This window comes from Cyanistes caeruleus, chromosome 1 (assembly GCF_971803275.1).
Source record: "Cyanistes caeruleus chromosome 1, bCyaCae1.hap1.1, whole genome shotgun sequence".
NCBI lineage: Eukaryota > Metazoa > Chordata > Aves > Passeriformes > Paridae > Cyanistes > Cyanistes caeruleus.
Window position 1 is genome coordinate 145,795,777 of NC_141701.1, and position 18,465 is coordinate 145,814,241.

Consider the following 18,465-nt stretch of genomic DNA (forward strand, 5'->3'; position numbering starts at 1 on the left):
ACTGCCTCTTTCTTTGTTCCTGGACCTCTTCAGTGTGTGGATGCAATGAACTCCAGTGGAACTCCATACAAAGACCCTTCCTGGCTCTCTGCTGTTTCTCTGCTATCTGTGGCATGCATGTGAGTGTGGCTGTGTGTGTGTGATTGCAGCCTGCCCAGTTGTCTTCCTCCCTGGAGGCACTTTCGGGAAGGCACCATCCCCTTCCCATCATCACCCGATGCTGCATCTAGTAAGTGCACCATTTCTTAATTTATTACAGTCCAGTTTAGGCTGACATGGTGAAATGCCATGACAGGAATGTATCCTTATAAATTCTGGGTGAAGGAAGAGACTTGCAGATGTAATCAAGGCATAGATACCCGGGCATTTATTCTGGGAAGGTGTAGAAGACATATGGGCTGTCCATTTGCAGAGGAGATGAGAGACTGTACCACTCTTAGGGGAAAAGAGAAATATACATTATTGTTAGTGGAATGTTAAAGCAACAAGTCATCATTAGTCAGGAGGTACAGAACAAGATAACTAGGATAGGGACAGGGATACTGAAGCTTTATGCACTAAAAATTCAAGTGGAAATCACAAGTTTAATCTGAGATTTGAGACAGCACAGCAGATTGCTTTCACCCACACTGACCAGTCTGTCACTGTGTTGTCATAGATCAAGAGTGCACTGGGAGAGGCACAAACAGGCTAAAGGATGGATTGTTCCTTGGGGTTCAGGATCTCTAAAGGATGGATTGTTCCTTGGGGCTCAGGTGCAAACAGAGCTGCAGCAAGCAATAAAACTAGCACTTGGCTGCTGATGTGCAATAGCTTTCTTTGTGCACACTGTTAGCCCATGGAAATGTGAGGGGATTTGGATTTAGTTTAGCCTTTACAGCCTGAGAGCTGCCACTTAACAGTTCATGTGCCTAAACACTGTGATTTCTGCTTTACCAGGTAGATGCAAGCTCATTGCCAACACCAGGTGTGCAAGCTGCCCTTGCTTACAATAAATATGCCAGTGCTTTTCCAGCAATGCAGCAAACTCCAGTCCTTCCCAGCACAGGAGCTCTGGGTGACTGGGGAGTATTGAATATTGCCTGGTGCTTTCAGAACTACAAGCTCTTTACTGGTTTATTATCCAAACTTGAAATCAACGTTCCAACCCAGCAGATTCTTGTGACCAGGGGATGGGATGAACTGAACATAATCATGGAAAACAGTGAACAGATCTACACCATGTCTCCAAGTAGTTCAGAACTGCTCATTTTAGCATAGGACACAGCACCAAATACTGCTCTGTTTCATATTAAATCCATAATTCATTGTTCCTGAATGCAAACTACTAAATATTTACAGGCCACAGACTGAAATTTAGCTTTCTTTACAGAAAGAATTCTTACCAGTCTCAGGAATCTCACCCTTGCTAACCTTATTTCCAAACAGACCACACTTTAAGCTTGTTTTCCTTTTTGTAGCCAACTCTATGCAAATCGTCTTCCCAAAATACATTTGGGTCCTCAGAGCACGCGTATGAATAATTTCTTCTGCATCCATTCATAAACCTGTTTCTTTTAATTTTGTTCCTCAATTCAATCCTTTAAGCTACTCAAGACAAGGAAAATTTCTATCTTCCAGGTACCTGAAGTTACTCCAGACTCAGAATTTTGAAGCAGATCTTCTGTAATATAAAGCAATGAAATAAAACATCCTGTGGTGCTGTATTTCTCTCTTTGCAGGAGGACTTCTGTTTTCCATTAAGCAATGATGAACATTTCTTCCTATTGACTCCTCTGGGAGCTCTTCAAAAACCCTAAGGATGCTCTGTCTTATTAAAAGTAAGAAAATCTTCCAAGTATGTTGCATCAGCTGTGAAGTTCTGCCTAAACTCAGTGCAGATAAAGTATCACACAGAGCAGAAGATGAATGGGAGACAAGATCTCAATTATTCTTTCTCAGGAATAAAAATACTGAAGATACAAAAAGATAAACATCTTATGAATAGCTTCAGTAGAGGAAAACTGGGTGAGGTAACAACTAGAATAATGTAAAATTCCAGAATGATGTGCATGAAAACAAAAAGGAACATGGAAATATAGTTGTACTTTATATTTTTATAGAAAGTTTTTCTTTTCACTTAGTTTTTTTGTTCCACTGTTGACTTCCTGGAATTTTATCCTTGTATATCCCAGGCTGAAGATTTTGGAAACGTGCTTGGAGGATTTACTGTCATTCTTTTCCATGTGAACTGATCCACTTTGCATGGATCAGCTAAAATGATTATGTAGGTCGGAGAATTCTCAGCTATGGGGTTCTAAAACACTCTTGGAAAGTGCAACACCTGGGTTTAAAACTTTGCTCCTAGGAGTCTTTAATTATCTATACAAGGGGGTAGGACTTCTATAAGGCAGACTTACAAAATTCTGTGTATTTGTGATTAGGAAACTTTCTGAAAGATGATTTCACCCATCTGGACAGATTGCTACAATCCCCTTATTCTATTTTAATTTAGTCTAAATTAAATTGTTAATGCAAATACTGTCCCTAAAGTCAGGATAACCTTGTCAGTTTAATGTAAACTGAAATTAGAGAATTTAGAAGGAAATCAGTTTATTTGGAAAACAGCTCAGCTAAGTTTACCGGACTACCCCAGAACAAACCATATCCCCTCTGTGCCAGAAACTATATGAATACCAACAGAAAAGTAAGTCCTACCAAAAGAATGTATTGTTAATGCATTTTACAGAAGATACTCAGATGCAAACAAAAGGGGAACAGTTAGTGGAAAGGTGTCAGAGCTGCTAATCTAATTTCCTAGTTAGTCTGGTAGAAATTACTGAAATTTGCCCTTTTTTATCAGAAAATAATTCAGCATTCCCAATTCATCACCTATTTCCTACATTCTGACAGCTATGACACTAGACAGAAAAAGGACCTCTTTCCCCACAACAGCTGATCCTTAGAGAGGATGAGAACAAAATTATTTTCAGTTACTCCATTAACTCGAAGGTCTGTGGTCACTCTCCTGCATTTAATCCGCTAATGAACCGCTGGGGACTCCATTTGCTGACATGTAATGCCACCTCTTGTTTTCCTGTTTGCTTTTGTAAGAGGGGGCTGTTTCTGTAGAAAAACACAAAGCTGATTCTTTTCTGTAGAAACAGCTGGGGGCATAAAAGAGGTGTAGTTTTTAGGAGAAATTTAGCTCACACGAGAGGAATCTGAAGGGCTCATGCACTTAAAAGTGTGTCCACCTACAAGACCAGTTACCCTAATAAAAGATATTACTTCTCCCTAGAATTCTTGCTTTAAGCACAGCACATTTTTGAGGGTCTCTGTGGAATTGATACAGTCCAGTGCAACCTTAACTTGGTGTTCAGGCACTCAGGGATTTCTAATGCAAAGCCCACCGGAGGGAATCAGTGGGGCTGTGGTGACATGCATGACTGGAAAGCAGCAGCATGCAGTAAATGAAGTACTGAGCTGGAAAGATGGAGGAAGGACAATTTCATGACTAACCAAGATCTGCTGAAGACACAGCAGATTTCCCTGTTTGTCATACAGCCAGATTCTGTGATGCTGGGCAAAACATTTAAGCTGAATTTTGCTAAGTGAGCACTACAGTGACACTTCATAAATGTTCACCTCTGGGACTTCTGATACTGTTTGAGAAATGCTGAGGGTCAGCACTGCCACTGAGGTCACAGATCTGTGTTTTAGACTCTCAGAAAAATAGTCTTTACATCTCAGTATTTAGGATACATTAAGAATTGTTCCTTTGCTCAGGGGAATAAACCCCTCCTCATGTTCAGCAGCTGTCCCATGAAAACAAATTCATTAGGTTTTGAGAAGCATTCAAAAATTGTGGCAGTAAATGCTAGAAAAGAGCACGAGAGAAAATTAAACAGTGTCTGAAGAGAGTGCAGACTAACGCCTGAGGCCATACATTAAACAGTGGGCAGAAAATCAAACGTTGAAGAGCTTTTCATTAAAGGACTGTGAGCACAGGAAGAGGGGTCCTGTGCAAAAAAACCAAACACAACCATAGTGACATGCAATCATTTAATTAAAGATGCACAAAACGCTCAAGGAAATTAATGAATACAAGAAAAAATGAAGATATTAACTAGCAATGACAAGTCCAACACTGTTGATAATTTTTTGAGTGCCTGACATGGTGGTGATTCCTCTGATGTATATTGTAATACCATGCAGAGGTATCTAAAGGAGCCCTGAAAAACCTCTATCAGCAACTGAAAGTTTATAGGAGGGTGAGTAATCAGTAGATAAATTAGTTCTGCCTAATGTGAATGATCAGCAGCTGAAAGCTTGCACTGCATCAGCGCAACAAAGTGCTTGGGTACCCTCAGCTCTTCCACAAGAGCACTGCACAGAGCCCTGCACACACAGCTTTGGCACGAGGGACCCTCATCCCTTGGGCAGACACAGCCCTGGGGAGGCACTGATTTAGATCAGTGTGTTTGGTGGCATGTGAAATTCCAGCTCAAATAACCAAAAAAATCCTGAGTCTTCAACACATATTAGCACTTCGAAGCAGTGTGAGCTCTACTGCTTGATCTTTGCTGTCTTGCGAAGTAGAAAAAAAAAATATAGAATTTTAGTGCCTCACAGTTTGGACATTTTGTTGGGTGAATAATTTCTAACACAATGCCTTTTAGCCCAGGGCTTAGAAAAACCATCAAGAACAGAAAGCTCAAGTAAGATTATAGGATATAACAAGAACATTTCATCTTAACAGCAGTGTAGAAACAATATCAGATGGCTTTTATTGCATAACCAAAACCTTCTGGAAAATCTGCCCAATACAACCCAGGGATTTAAACATTCCTGAAAATTTAAATGCCATACAGGAAGAGAAGACAGCTTTGTAGATCCCAGTCACAGGCCAGAGCTGTGGGTTTGGCTGACTTACTGCTCACATGCAGTGTGCCCTCCCTCTGCTGCTGGGATGAGATACCTGGAGATTGGCCATTTGCACCCCATCAACATCCCCGATGTCCTGTGCACCCAATCCACTCCTCTGCTCTTGTGCAAAGCTGTCACCTGCACCCCCTGCCTCTAACCACCCTGACAGAGCACCACCATCACTGCTTCCCCCCAGCACCTGGGCCAGAAAGCACTTCTGCTGTTCCCCTCCTGCACTCCTCAAAAAGGGAGAGTACCCTTCTCTTCTCCCAGTACTGGAATAATTGGTAAGAAATTTGCTGTCTCAGAGCAGTCCTGCTACATTAAACATCTTCCCACATATGTGTGTCATCACTTGATTTGAAAAAGTGGCTGCATTAAACCAGTCTGTGCCATGGGTCAAGTTCTCACAAGTGCTCAGGGCCAGACACAGCAAAGGACACAGCTGCTCACAAGCCATTCCTACCCTGGCAACATTTAGAGCCCACTGTGAGCTTGAAAAATCAGCACTAGGGACACTGAGGGGAAGAAGCTAACAGGAATTGCCCAGCATTGCCTGTGGTACACCTTTGTGGGTGATTTTTACACTCACCATCTGCTGAGGAGCAGAGCCCTTCATTCTAGCACTCTTACCACCACCAGCATACCCAGTCATGTTCACTTTTCCTGAGTTTTCTTTCCAACTCTCCCATGTTTCCTGTGTTCAGAAAGGACAGGAGAGAGGAGACCCCTCCTGGGTCTGCAGCAACAGCCAAGAGCTCAGCCTGGGAGATAGGGTTTGGAACAAGGCTGAGAACGAATTCCAGACTTCTCACTAGACAAAGGCCACACAGTAATTAATGGGCAGTTTTGCTCCTCCAGGTGGGGCCTCTAAAACAATTTGTGTTTCATTACTGAAAATTCCAGCACATGTTAAACCTGCTCTGAACCTGCACAGTGCAAGGAGCCATTGAAGGGCACCAGGGGGTTACCTACATGAAGTGAACCCTTTCTCTGCTTGTTTGTGAGTCACAGAGAACCTTTATGAACTTGGGTGCTTACAGCTGGGCAGTTCTGCCACATGAGTAGCACTGCCCCTGTGGCTCAGGGGTGAATTGTATTAAGAAAGGAAAATACCCAGTAAGGCTGCTCAAACTCAGCACAGTGTTCTCAATCATTTGTATTGAGCTACTAAATTCTCTTCAGATACCAGAATCTACAACTCCCATAGTCTGAAGATAATGTTCATACACTGTAGAGGTCCTATAACAGGGAACAAACTGTCTGATATTCTTCTGAGTTTCTCATCCACAGGCTTTACTTTGAAAACTGTCATTGTTATGGAGATAGGCAAAAGTGCAGTCTATGAAGGACTCTGGGACTCTGTAGAAACACTACAGCCAAGCAAAGGAAAGGAACATATAATTCTACAACAATAAGAGAAAAAGAACTGCACTGAATTAGATTTTCCCACACAGAATATTTGCAGCATAAATGTCTATAGATGCTGCTGCCCTCCTACTGACAGACCTCTTGACATCTTACTTCTGGAAATGGAAAAGTGTTTGGCCTACAGGGGAGGTAGCTGGAAATGCTCAGAGATATCACAGACATCTGACACAAGTTGTTTGAAATGAAGCAATCAAGTGACTCTCAAATAAATCTGACTGAACTATCTTAAAAATATATTCGAAGGACAGATTCAGCCCTGTATAACCCATTTTACTGTGATTCTTTTTTCTTTACTCAGACACAGAGTCTAATAACCTTTACCTCTTCTGGAGATTCTTTGAAAAAATGTTTAGCCTGTATCAAAATTGAGCCCCTGTTACCAAGCTGGGGGCAGAGACCTCTTCAGCAGCTCATGCAAAATTTCAATAGATTTGGTTCCAAAAGTGGCCCCTATGTTTTCTCTGCTTCCAAGAGCAGAGATATAATCTAGAGATATAATCCAATAAAAGTAGGGTTTCTGAGATCTAGCCTAAAGCTAGATATAACTTTTATCTTCACCCAGTCCTTCTGGAAGACTATTTCAATACTTCAATGCTTCAAAATCTTAAAAATCTTGTTACTTCCTGCCTAAAACAATTTATGACCAGATCAGAGCCATCAGTTCTTATTGCAGCAATATCCTTCATTTTAAAAAATTTTACTGTCTCCAGAGAAGGGCCCATTGACCTGAATAAATGAGAATCAGTGATTATTGAAGCTGACCAAGAAAAATGCTGGAAATGCCTCTGTCTGACAATGAAACTTTCTCCTAGATAAATATCCTGAGGATGGACACATTCTCCATTTCAGCTATTATCATCAAAAGAGAGAGACCAAGTCATGGAAATTTCTAATCTCCTGCTTTGATAAGAGACAAGACTTATTAAGCATAAAAAGCCTCTTTGCCTTTTAGTAAGCACAGAGATTTACATTTGGAAACTCTGAAGATTATGTCACTGGGATGTAAAGAACATATTTTGGTGCTGTATCTTGCTGGACTGCTCTGAGCTCCAGAGGGAAAAAAGAGAAGTAAGCACTAGCTATGAGATACATTTTAAGTTTTCATCAGAAAGTTCAGCAATGTCAGTAGACAAACTCTCAAACAGTTTGATTAAAAGCAGACACAAGATTTCTTCACCCAGTCTTAGAAATTCGGGGTATCTAAACTGATGTTAAGAGGCTCAGCTTCCAAATATCTGTTTGCTCATTTACCCCTTAACTAGCCTCTGCTTCACATTCATGGAAACAAATGGAATAGAAAAATAAACCAGTCACATTTTCTTGCTTGTTTGGAAAGTCACAGCCAGCCCATGTGAAAGGAGGGAGAGGGAGAGGGGAAAGGCAGTCCCCAATGCCCAACATGTATTTTACAATCAGTCGATAAATCATCCTTCTTCTGTTTGTAGAAATGCCTTGAGCAGAACAGAGCAGTCCTGAAATGGTTCATTACTTACAAACATCTGATGAAAGTGGATTCAGCTTTTGGTTTATGATCCAACATGCTGGAGGAAGATGAGTTTTCTAGATGAGATACAGGCTTTACACACAAACCCAAAATGCTTCTTTCTGCTTTTCAGTGTTGTGCAAGGCACTGGGTTAAAGAAAAACCCAGGAGTGGGCTGCTGCCAAAATGAGCCCCACAGTTACCACTTACCCCTTCTAGAGACATTGATCCTTGTACAGTTCATCTTCACAGCATTGTGGCAGAGGAAAAACCTCTGTTAAACAAATCTTTTATTATTGTTTCTTTAAGTTACTTTAAGTCTTGCAGTTTATTAGTCTTCCCCTCAATTATCTCAGCAATCTGCCTTTCAAGCAGTGCTCACCAAACCTTTCTCAAAAGGTCCTGAAGCCTGCTGATAGAGTTGTCTCACAGAAGCCTTGCTAATAGTAAACGTTTGGAGTGCTTTTAATCATTTTATGAAGTTAGGAAATTCTCATCTATTAAACTGCAGCGGACCACAGAGAAATTTTATGGCTTGTCACCGATCGAGATCAGGTGAAAGGAATGCAGAACGGTGCTTTCAAATTAAATTACAGTTTTTCAGGTTGGACTGGCACAATCTGTCTTCAGCAAAAGAGGAGCCTTGTGTGGAACTTTTGGAGCAAATTCAATCATCCGATTCACACTGCTGCTCCCTACATTTTACACTGAGCTGCACAGTTAAAAAGCTGACTGTGGCATTCTCAGGCATCCTTCCAGCCCAATGGCCATGTGCTATCTGCCAAAAGGCCATTTCCATAAGAGCTCCAGCTTAGCACACAGGGAGAGATAGTGAAGGAACACAGTTACAATTGGAGGGATTTCACATGCTGATGTACTGGGTGTGATTAAATTGGCTTCAACTGTGCTCTTCACCTTCACCCTCTCTGCCCAGTGCCATGAGACACTTCTCTGTAGCTCATGCAAAAAGGAGAGAGCCACCACAGGGCTGTGCAGTTGTTATGAGCACCCTTGTGTCTGGGGGAGAAATGAATTGTTCCCTCATGACCCAACAAGAGAGAAAACAGAGAATTTCCTCTTTTTTTCTCTCTCCTCTAAGATCAAGTTTGCCATCGCCTGGGGAAGAACAACTTACTGATGAACGTATAACTTGCTATTGACTGAACTGTAAAAATAAAACAGAACAAAACAACAAAAGTAACCATTTTGGCCACGTTTATATGTGCTCTGAATGTACATCCTGTGAATGTGCTGTTACCTTCTCTGAACCTTCATGAGAAAAGAATTTCAACTCCCCCTGAATTTAAATGGTCACAGACAGTGAAGGTGCTCCTGCCCATGGGAAAAGACAATTTTTAAGATCCCTTGCAACCCAAACAATTCTGTGATTTCTATTATTCTCCTAGAGGCCTCTCTAAACATCAAACACACACTTCTATACAACCCTGTAATACAAACACAGTTAATATAGGCTGAAAGTACACCAAAAAAAGAGCGAATATATTCTGGTGTAAACTGAAATGTAAAGGGACAGAGTTTTTTAAGTGAAAAAAATATACCTTGAATTTGTTATTCAATTTTGAACATATCATAAGCATAATATTTTTTTTCCTAAGACTGCAGGTGTAACACTACATAAGTAGTCAGAAGTTAAGTATTTATAGATTACCTTCTTAGAGACATTACAGAAGAGGAGAGGATGAGAACAATATGGCTTTTCTGTCAGATGTTTTATAAAGATATTAAATATTTGCTAAATTCTAAATAGAAAAAAAAATTATAAAAGTTATCATAAAACAAAAATACAGCAGAAATGGCTTTTAATATCTTCCTTCTGGAGGCACCAGAACACTTCATGAGAGGTGGAATAGGAGTAGAAGGGACATTTCAGGAAAAAAACATAAAGCAAAAATGCCTGGTATTCCAGACTGCAAAGAACCTGCCTTCCTGTCAAGAACTAGCTGCTAGATTAGGCTAAGTAGGAGGAAAGGAAGAATATGGAATATTCTGTCTCAGACACAAAAAAATTTGCCCTATAACAAGACAAAAAAATTTAGAAGCAAAATTCCGTATCTTCCAGTATCAGAGTTGGAATCCAGCTCTGTGCCTCATGGCTTTCTTCTTTCTTCTTTCTTTTCCTTGTCCTTTGTTTCTCATCCTCTTGTTTTTAATCTTGCTCCCAGAGTCTGTCTCATTCTTTCCCCCAGTGGCAAATTAAACTGAGGACACTGATTGAAAATTCACACCCAGGCTCTTAATGAGTGTATCATGGCTGTGTCTCCTTTTGGGCAAAGGAAATCTCAGAAAGGTTTTAGCACACTAAAGCTGCCAGAACAGCCCAAACACCACACACACAGAAGGCAGAGAGTCTTTGAAAAAAAGAAAAAAAGAAACTTTAAAGACAGCACCCACAAATGACTCCATTCACCCCATCTTCCTTTCCATATTTGCTTCCTTTTTTTTCCTCAGTGGCCTTTCCCACCTCCTGAGTACATGACTTTTAACCCAGACAACCCTTCCATCTATCAAAGGCCTGACATCCATGTTTATGCTTCCCCAGGACCAGTCTTGTCCCTTTACCACATTAGCTCACATTTCCATTTGTGACAACTCTTGGCATCTTTCCCCTCACCCAACCACTGCTTCCTTTTACACAACATGTGCTTTAGCAGCCAAAGCACAACAGTCTGATAACTGCTCACCCAGTATCATGTATCTTCTTATTATCTGCTACATTATCCTTATCTAATTGCATGCACTTTGGCTCAATCTGACATTTTCAAAACTACAGATGCTTATTAGCTTTTCTTAGCTAAAAGTAAAAATGTGCATTATAGTGATTATCAGTTCCTGGCACTGCCTGTGAAACATTGTAATGAGAGAGACCTTTAGCCCACCATAAACAAGCACAATCAGGGCCTGTTTTGGTTATTAACAATGTTCCTACAAATGTTGCCACTGTCAGAATTAATGACGGCACTACTAATTATTAATAATCTCATGTTTCTGTCTATGGGTTCTTTTTAGCCCCAAGCTTTAGGCCAAAACCAAAAATTATTTAATTCTGCACCACCACAAGGAAGCCACCACAAGGAAGCCACAAATGAAGCCTTGATTCCTTTATGGTGCCCAACAGATGCAGGTCCTGCCTCACAGGGGTAAATAACTGGCTGAAGGTCATGCAGCAGGTCAGTGGCAAACCCAGGAGCTCCAGGACTTCCCTAACAGTTATTCCAAAGCTCCACCACTGACCCATGCCCCCCAAACAGAAGATATCTAAATGTGCCCAGAAATCAGAGAGAATTACTCCTTTAAGAAGCCAGTTTCGATCTCACCGTTGTCAAACACAGGGAGTATAAACAAAGGAACTACAATAGATGGGGTTACTGTGATCCTAAACCTTGGCTATGTCAGTTTTAATTAATTACTCTTGTTTGCAATGACTCACTGTATGTGTTCTGACAAGTGTTTGTGCTGCAGTTCATAACAGAACAAAGAAGCTGCTTCAACAGCACACACTTTATCAGAGATACCATTGTGAAGCACTATAATAATAGTGTTTTCTCCATGTGTCTCCTCTTCTATCTGGGATTACACAAAAAAAAAAAAAAGAAAAAAAAAAAAGAGAAAGAAAAGAAAAAAATGAAAAAGAAGTTAATTCAGAGCAGGCAGAGGAACTGTATCAATAAAGTGCTTAGATTCAATATGCCTAGCAGTAAGAGTAGTAGAAGTGGAAATCTTTGGTTCACTATAAAGCATTTATGTGTCTATGGCAACATGGTTGTTGATTTCTACAGCTTCCCTGAGAACAAAGTAATAGAAGTTCAGTGTTTTAAATATTGCTTTTCTTTTCTAGCACCTAGATGAAATGGAAAAACAAAATCAAAACCAAATCATATTTAATACAGGTTATACAGAAACATGAGGAAAGGTTTAGCAATAAATTACAAACAAATAAAGATGGGATTCTCCAGTCACATGAAACATAATCCCACAAGCAATCTGTGCAAATCTCAGATCTGTGTATGCAATAAACTTATCTTGGGACAATCAGTCTCTTATGCAAGAGGTCAAACACTATTTAAAGCAGATCCAAACATCCCCTTTGCTCTCTGCTCAAGTCTGCTTGTACTTTCCCCTGAAACACAAGATAACCCCACCTGCCCATCCTGAGAGGAGGGCAGGGACACAGGCAGGAGCTGAACTATGCAGTGCCAGAGGGAATATCGCTGGGAAGCAGCTGGAGTGGAGCCAACTGGATTTTGCTGGGATATCCATCCACAGGCGCCAGGGCAGGGAGATAAGGTTTCCAGCAGCCACCTGTGTTAGACAGGGAGGAAGAACTGACTCATGGCTTCCCAGCAGTGCAAAAAACCACAGAATTCTTCTCCCATGAGGAAGGGCTGAGGGATGAGAGAGAGGAAGAGGTGAGCTGTGCTTGCTGCCTCTATGGCTTATAGGGGATTCAGAAGTCTTGGGAGCAAATGGGAAGAGCCCTCCACCACAGAGCCACTGCCAGTACCACCCCACCAGCCAGCAGCAGCTGCTGCCTTTTCTATGACCCTGGTACAAGCATAAGTGTCTGCTTTGATACTGTTAGCAGGTCATATTTTTTCTTTTGCCAAAGGCTGGCCTTATAAATAAAAATCTTTTTTAGTCCCCCTTAGCCAGAGGCACTGCAGGACACTTGAATTCATCTTCAGAGACACAAACTGTACAGAATGGGCTCTGCAAACCATTGCTTATACCCTTGAGAAGGGACAACAGGCAGCAACAAGCCTCCTGCTGCTGCTGGACTTCTCCCTCTGTCCCTGCCAGAGCAGGAGGAAGCAGCAGGCACAGGGATCCTGTGTAAACCTCCTGCAGGTTCTGCTCACCACGTGTCTTCAGATCTTAGAGACTGCAGCAACATCTGTAATTGCTGTAATCTGCAAGGGTTTCATTTCTCCTCTGGCCATAATACCACAGCTACGTTCTTTTTTAGAGAGTTTGAGCTTATTTTAATGGAAAATAAAGAACACGAACATGCTTTTGTCATAAACACTTTAAAATTAATGACTGTGGTATAACTGGAGTTGAGGTTACCAGGCATTTCCCACTGCTGCATTTCCATTTCGTGTAGCTCTGTACATCCAAGAGAGAAAGCCTGGGGAGAAATTTGCATTTGCTTTTGAGGTCTGCCTAGACTGAAATCTGCTTGAAATGCTGGAACAGATGCTATTGACAAATACAAAAAAGAAATATAAAAAGCCCCAAACCACCCCCTCCCTGAAACATTATAACGAAAGCATTAAGATACTCCTGTCCTTCCTTTTGGATGCTTTAAATCTCCTTCTGCTCAAAGCAAACTCCAAACCCTTGAAGAGCTAGAGGGATCAGATATTTGAAATGTCACAGGAAAACTGTCAGAAATTAGTGCTAGATATAGCAAAGACTTAAATGTGCCAGACTTCACAATTAGTTTTACACCTGTAAGAATATCTGTGGTGATAACTGGAACAATTTTTAGTCTTAAAGCCCCTGGGGCCCAGAAGCAGAAGTTGCAATGGCTCACAGGGCTGAGCCACAGCAGCCCATTGCTGCCACAGAGCTGAGAGGAACTGTCCATGTGCTACCTCAGCCTCCAATTTCCCATTTGCAAAGTGAATATAATAATAAGTGTAGGTTTTAAAGGCACAGAGACTACAATTCCTGAATGAATCTACATAATAGCTGAGCTCTAATAACAAGCATCTTGTTTAGAGTAAAATAATTTACATGTCGTAAGTGATAAACAATTAAAAACCATACCCAGTTTTCCTCAGCAGAGTCACAAAATTGGTCTTTTTCAAATTACCTCACACATATCAATAACTATGTGGAAACTTAAATGTTTGCAGAGTGAATGAGCACCAGACCCCTCTCTACCTCTCCCCCTGCCTCCATATTGCAAATTCCCCAAGGAACTTAAAAACTGCATTAATCTTTGCTGTAATCTTTGGGAAGACTTTCAAGTGCTATTTTAACAAAATAAACTATGAAATATCTTTAAATTAAAGCACTTAAAATAATTAAAATAATTAATTAAAGCTCTGGTTGCATGTGGAAAATTTAGGTTCCCAACCAATCTACAGGTGGAAATGTTGTGGAGGATTTCTCTTTCCACTACAGAGGAACCACGGCCCATTCCCCCTTCAGAACACTTTTCTGGATTTACCACCAGGCTCTTCCTCTGCTCCCTTCTGCACTGCTCTGTGCTGCAAAACATCCATGAGCCCAATGCTCATTCCAACTCTCTTTTATAGTTATATTCTGGCAGTAAAGATTATGGCACAGTGATCTATTTCTATAGAGGAATGCATACACTCAAAATATGCTTTAACTCAGTTAACTCACCCACACTGAATCTCACCAGTACCAAACACCCACAATTTAATGAACACACAATATTTTCAAAGGTGTATATATCAGTAAAAAAAACCAAACTGATCCAAAGTAAGTATTTGTGCATCTAACTAGGAAATATATTACAGTATGTATTTTTGTGTTTGACCACAAATCTTTTGAAATACCTTGAAACTACAAACCTAAATTATCAGGGTGTACTTTCGAAAAGATGCACTGTATCACAACCCACTATGAGTGAAAGAGGCTTTTGAGAAAATAATGGCTTTTTCTTTTGCTTTTCTCCAGGAGAAGAAACATTTCCTTAGAAGGAAGGTTTGTTTCTTCCCTCCTTCCTCCATGTCTGAATAAGGGGCCACTAAAAACTATTGTTGAACCATTTCTTATGAGCTTTGAAAACAAATATTTCTCCCTGAAGGTGAAAAAACCTGCCACCAGTTCCATCTGACCTAGAGAAAACAGTAAGGAATTGAAGAGCCCCCAGGTGTAGGTGTGAGTTGTAAACAAGTGTGTGCTTGATGCTTTCCTGGAAAAGCAAGGAAAAGCATCGGAGCAGTGTGATCACGACACGCTGCCACCCCTTGGTCACGGGATGAAAAGACTCGCTCCTCATGGCAGCGTGCTGGGAATCATCCTGCACATCAGGCAAAAATCCCGGGGAAATCCACGTGCATGTAATGAACTGTAACGGGAGATTCTGCTGCACCAGCACAAGCATAAATGTATTAGCCCAAAGTAATGTAAAGCTTTTTATTTCAAGGGACAAAATCTGCTGACTCCCAAAGAGCATTTTCCAAGCTGTGATAAACACCCTAAGGACTGCCTTCAGTCTGGCCTTTCCTGAAACAAAAATATACAAATGGGTGGAAAACGGCACATACTCACAGATTTTATTTTTTTTTTTCCCCACCTCCAATGTCTTTAAAAGCCCTTTGGAAACCAACTTGAGCTGCTCCAAGCCTGGGCTCAGTCTCTCCATTCTGCACTCGAGCTCCCAGCTCAGAAAGAGAAACAACATGAGCTGAGTACTCTACGTGAGGTATCCCAACCTATGGCAGAGCTCACTACTATCAGAGACATGATTCAGCCTCTTCACACGGTTATTCCTGAATACTTAAAAATACATTTTCTCTGGCAGATTTTTTAGTGTGTGCATCATCACCATGGTTAGTGAAGACTGCAGAAACAGAGGCGGATTTTAAACTGGCAGCAAATACCGTAAGTTTGTTTAATTATAGATATAGCCATAAAGCAAAGTATAAAAAGTGTATAATCTGCAGATCAGTGTCCAGTATTCAGTAATCACAAAGTATACAAAGAGCTTCTGTGCAAATATAACCCACGATTTTAATAAGGTTTATAACTATTCCTTTTGAAGGAAGTAAACTGCAATTTTTATTTGTTTCAAAAGGTGATTTTACAGAATGACAGTGGGGCCTAACTATTTCCATGGAAATAACCAGTCCCCCTTGCTGCATCTTAATGGCTGGAGGGTAACTGAGATCAACATCCAAGAACTCACCAAGAAGAGGCAGAACAGGAGAGTCTTACAGACTTAAACAGTTGGTTTTGCCCATACACACAGCAGTACAGAACTATAGTTAGACTTCTGGTTACAGTTCAACTTGTTAGAGCTTACAACAAAGTTTAAACTAGTTTTTGCTGGTTTCTGCAGTCCCACAAACCCCCGTATGCAAACAACTCATTCATCTCTTTTGGAGAAAAACACCCCACATTTGAAATGCCTGTTGCCTGTAGCTCAGGCCTCAACATTTCTGAGGGTTCTGTCCTTGACACACATCTCTAGGAGGCAATATCTCTTCCCATTAGACAAATAACGAACTGAAAATTAACACTTTCAATTACATGCAACAGCAAGTCTGACGTACCAAATTACTTTTTTTTTTTACAGTGATGGCTTTGATTCTCACTTTCTCAGACTCTGCTAACATAGGATATTTGATTTGCTGAATCCTTAATTTATCCAAGCACAAAACAGTTTTACTGAGGCATCTCAATCTTTATTTCTATGAAAAACTTCTCAAAAGGTAAATAAGTCTGAATAATCAATTGCAGAACTAATGAAGTATAATATATAGCCAAATGTAGTTTTAAGCAAATGCAGAGAAGAAAGAAATATTCAGAATTCAATTCTTGAAAACATATTCAGAGGAATGAAAGCTTTTGTACTTTGGGACTGGCTTTTTTATATGCTTAAGTCTCCTATTAAAGCCAGTAAGAGCTTTGGCCAAGTAATGAACCTGTAAGAATGCAGCATGTGGCATTTCATATAAAAAAATGTTATGATGCTTCACTGGAGGATTCAATATTTTTAACAGATAACTTATCATACAAAATTAACTTTAAAAAGTACTTCTGTGATCATTGTTTTACAGTCAGTGCCTTATAGAATGGATCAATATTCCACGTTACAGGAAAGCGTTGAATTTTTTATGCACCTGATTAATGCATTGTTATCATCCCAGTAATTAAAAGGAGCAGCATTACACACAATCAGCATGATACATCTTACTCAGCACCTCCTGGCAGTTGCCTGCAAAAATTAAACTCATTAATCACTGTGATGCCAAGAAAGAATCCTGGAAAAGAAGAAGAAGCTCTGTTTTATGGGAAAAAAGTTCTCAAGTCAACATGTAGGAGAAAATCCCTTCCACTGTACAATATGCAAAGCATTTATCTCATCAGTCTAAAAGGTAAACCAATCAAAATTACCATTTAAAAGGGAACCTCGTCAATTTAAAAAAGAGAATTATGCTTACAAAATTTTTCATAACCTGCTATACCAACACACTAAACTGAACAAAGAGTTCTCACAGATGTTTCCTCATCTAAATAAATGGAGTAAAAAGCTAACAAGGTATATATCTATAACAAGGTAAATATGTCATCTGAATTTTATTTAGAGCTGTTGCAATAACTTTAATATCATTAATGCCACAGAGCCAACCAGGAAATGCTTTTCTGGGGTCATTTATACAGAGCCTAGTTTCCTTATTACCCCTTCCATAAATAACATGATTGTCTCATCAGAAGAACAATTAACATGAAAAATTCGCAAGACTTTATCCAGCTTTTGTTCAGTAGTTAGGTTTACTGTATATATGTTTTCTCATACACCTGCCATGAGTTGAATCATAGTAAAAACTATTTAAAATTCTAAAGAATGCTGTGATCTCTAATTTGCCATATTTTTATGTTACAAAAACAATGTTCTCAAGTGTGTCTCGATATCTGTAAGTCAGCAGTTGCCATATAAAATCATTATTGATTTTGATTTGAATTTTGTTAGGGAGTTACTGCCTCCTCTTTAACTCCATATAGGTTTCAAGTATTATTTTTCCACCAGTAGTATTTCCAGTGGACAGAATGCTTACTTTCAATACTGTGACCTTCAAAGGCAAGATCCTGTCTTTCCTTCTGTTTTGTTCTGCATTGAGGTCTGTGCTGGTGCTTCAAAAATACTGAATGCAGCACACGTATTTCAATAGGAAAAGTCATCATCAGTAACCCATAAAATACATTCAGTTCTCTCCCTACTATTAATCACATGACAAAGTTAGGAACAGAACAGTCTCATTCTCAGGTTTGTTTTGATATTTCCAAGTGTGGAAAGGGAGAAAACACTTTGTTTTTTTATGTTTAAGTTCTGGGTTTTCCTCTTACATTGATGAAAGATGAAAGACAACATGAATGTCCCACTTGTGCAAAACAGAAAACAGAAGTCTGGTCTTAGGAAAGAGTTTCCAATGCTGTCTCCTTAAGCCCTTGCCCGTGATGAGCAATAGCACATACTCCTGGCACCCTGCACAAACAGATCACTCTCCTTGTATTCCTTCCATGGTCTTCGCAAGCTCTCTGCCTCACTTTTCCCCTTTCCTCAAGGGACTCATGCCCAGGCCTGCATGTGCTTGTCTTGAGTGAGCCTGGCTGCTGCCACTCTGTCTCTGCTCAGCTCACCACAGACAAGGGAGAGAGGTCACTGTCAGCTCGCCTCGGTAGAGGTCCTGGGAGTGTTTGGGAGAGCAAACATCTCCTCCTTCTTGGGCCTGTAGGGGTTCGGCATCTCAGAAAGCTCCCCCTGACCCGTGACAGGGCTTCGGCACCTCGGACAGCTCCCCCTGACCCGGGACAGGGGTTCAGCACCTTGGACAGCTCCCCCTGACCCGGGACAGGGGTTCAGCACCTCGGACAGCTCCCCCTGACCCGGGACAGGGGTTCAGCACCTTGGACAGCTCCCC

The 18,465-nt window shown here is 40.6% G+C and overlaps 1 protein-coding gene and 1 long non-coding RNA gene across 4 annotated transcripts in view; one reads left to right on the forward strand and one right to left on the reverse strand.

The window, feature by feature from the left end:
- Positions 1 to 18,465, reverse strand: part of DPP6 (dipeptidyl peptidase like 6) — a 539,779-nt gene that overhangs the window by 377,582 nt on the left and 143,732 nt on the right. The gene's annotated exons all lie outside the window — the stretch shown is intronic.
- LOC147656004 (uncharacterized) lies at positions 7 to 5,487 on the forward strand. The gene is made up of 3 exons (XR_015279774.1): positions 7 to 229; positions 940 to 1,620; positions 1,722 to 5,487. It is a non-coding gene; the product is annotated as an uncharacterized LOC147656004 (long non-coding RNA).